The sequence below is a fragment of the Panthera onca genome, chromosome E2, assembly GCF_046562875.1.
Source record: "Panthera onca isolate mPanOnc1 chromosome E2, mPanOnc1 haplotype 2, whole genome shotgun sequence".
In the NCBI taxonomy this organism is placed as follows: domain Eukaryota; kingdom Metazoa; phylum Chordata; class Mammalia; order Carnivora; family Felidae; genus Panthera; species Panthera onca.
In genome coordinates this window covers 18,393,401-18,395,838 of record NC_138353.1, presented here as the reverse complement: position 1 = coordinate 18,395,838, position 2,438 = coordinate 18,393,401, and the positions used below count along the sequence as shown (strand labels likewise).

The 2,438-nt window shown below is 49.4% G+C and overlaps 1 pseudogene; it reads right to left on the bottom strand.

Annotated features, from left to right (window-relative positions):
* Positions 1 to 94: 94 nt before the first annotated feature.
* LOC132691018 (tRNA N(3)-cytidine methyltransferase METTL2A-like) lies at positions 95 to 1,042 on the bottom strand (annotated as a pseudogene).
* Between the last annotated feature and the right edge of the window lie 1,396 nt (positions 1,043 to 2,438).

The following is a 2,438-nucleotide window of genomic DNA, read 5'->3' as shown; positions in this document are numbered from 1 at the left end:
TCTGAATCCTTAAACTTCCCACCATCAAGACACCGTTTGTGAATGTTCTTTTCGGAAAGCTCCAGTGAGCTCCCGTGTCAGGAACAGGTGCCTCTCAGCCAGCGCTGGACAGAAGAGGCTTGTGATGCTTCCACCGAATCCAAACTCAGTACATTGTTGGCTCTTCCTGTCGGGTCGCTTATAATCGGCAATCCACCATGTTCTGAACCTTCTCCGGTCCGGCAGTAGTGAAAAGTGTATCCAGGTCACCTTGTGTGAAGAACTAAACTCTAGTACGATCGCCTGTCACATGGAAATTTCAGACAGACACTGATCGTTTCTTTTTAATGTTTATTTATTTATTTGTTTATTTTTAATGTTTACTTTTGAGAGAGAGAGAGACAGAGTGTGAGCAAGGGGAGGGACAGAGAGAGGGAGACAAAGAAGCCGAAGCAGGCTCCAGGCTCCGAGCTGTCAGCACAGAGCCCGACGCGGGGCTTGAACTCACGAGCTGTGAGATCGTGACCTGAGCCGAAGTCGGTCGCTCAACCGACCGAGCCACCCGGGTGCCCCGACACTGACCTTTTTTAAACCCAAGCTAAGCCGTGTCATAGCGGCCATAATCTCGAAGAGGCATCATCCCTCCGGGCTCCAGAAGCCTGCTCAGCCTGTTGAGAGCCTCTTGCATCTTGTCTTGAGGGTGACAATCTCGAGACTAGCCGTGGGCGCTGGGTAACTCTGATCTTCATCACATGGATTGTGAACAAAGGGAAAACACCGGCAAGGATCCTGTGCTAAATTTGTCTGAACCAGTTCTACAGCCGTGGAGGAAAACTCACAGCAGTAAACAGAGTCCCGGATCCCGGTTAGTCTGTAAAATCAGAAAGACTGTGTCTCTCACGCCACAGCCGACCTCGAGTGTTCGGGAGCTGGCTGAGAAGCCAGAGAAGTCATCAGCACAGATCTGCAGGTGATTGAGTTTCTGAGTTACATTTTCTTCCACGGGAGCCGCCTGTGTTTTATGTCCAAGACTATCTGAATTGTTCTTCTATTTTAAAACCATTCTCGGGGCACCTGGGTGCCTCAGTTAGTTGGGGGACCAACTTCGGCTCGGGTCATGATCTCACGGTTTGTGAGTTCGAGCCCCGCGTCGGGCTCTGTGCTGACAGCTCAGAGCCCGGAGCCTGCTTTGGATTCTGTGTCTCCCTCTCTCTCGGCCCCTCCCTCACTCATTCTCTGTCTCAAAAGTAAACATTAAAAAAAAAATTTTTTTTTAGATATCGAGGTGTCTGAACTCAGGCACCAGTTGGATTCCTGGCTCAGCTGGTTGGTGGCTTATCTCAGCCTCTGCAGGCCTCTCCCACAAACAGCCTACAGGTGAGCTTTAAGAAGAAAATGTATATAAAGCCATCAAGTGACTAGTAATCCAGTTGTCTGTTTTAGGCGAGGAGTGTTTCTGATGTTGGTCCTTTCAAAATACGGATCCCTCCTTTACAAGTGCTCTCGACCACAACTCCCTCAAATGACAGCCGCATCAGTTCTGACTCTACACGTATGACAGGTGCCCCAGACTTGAAAACCCCAAGGGACATACAAGCATCGTGTGGCTTCTTGCTGTCCTCTCCAGAAGCTCAGCCAAGCCATCCCACCATCACCAGGACTGCTCTTCTGGGTTCCAGCCACCGAGGATTAAATGGAGCCACCAAGCTATTCACCAATATTCTGTATCTTACTCTTCCCTCTCGTACAACTCAGCCACAGCACATGCATATCCCCGGAGTCAACTAGTGTTTTCTTATAACCTCTGAGACGCCTTTCCCTTAACGTGACACCATGCAAAGCTGGGGATTCGATTTGTATTGCAATTCAGCCATCCAAAGGATTAGACTGTGGGTTTAGTTTTCAGAAATCTCAACTCAGGAGCTAAGGGAGATAAGGATTTCTCTTAGGATGGTCATTAATAGCTTTCTATCCCTTACCTTGACTTTGAGCTGAGAATTTAAAGCCCTGAGCTCATTTTCTTTCTGCACTTAAAAGCAACCAACCGGGGGCACCTGGGTGGCTCAGTCGGTTAAACATCTCTTTTTTTTTAATTGTTTTTTTTAATGTGTTTATTTTTGAGATAGAGAGAGAGAAAGAGAGAGAGCACGAGTGGGGGAGGGGCAGAGAGAGAGGGAGGCACAGAATCCAAAGCAGGCTCCGGGCTCTGAGCTGTCAGCACAGAGCCTGATGCGAGGCTCCAACTCATGAATCTTGAGATCATGACCTGAGCTGAAGTTGGACGCTTAACCGACTGAACCACCCAGGCGCCCCAAGCACCCGACTCTTGATTTCGAAGGTGATATTCCCAGCTGGGAATACCTGAGGCACTCGCCAGACCCATATCACAGACGTTCCCCCCAGCAGGGCCCGTGTTGTGACTGGACTGGATCTCGTGGCTCCTGTTACGACTGCAGGAT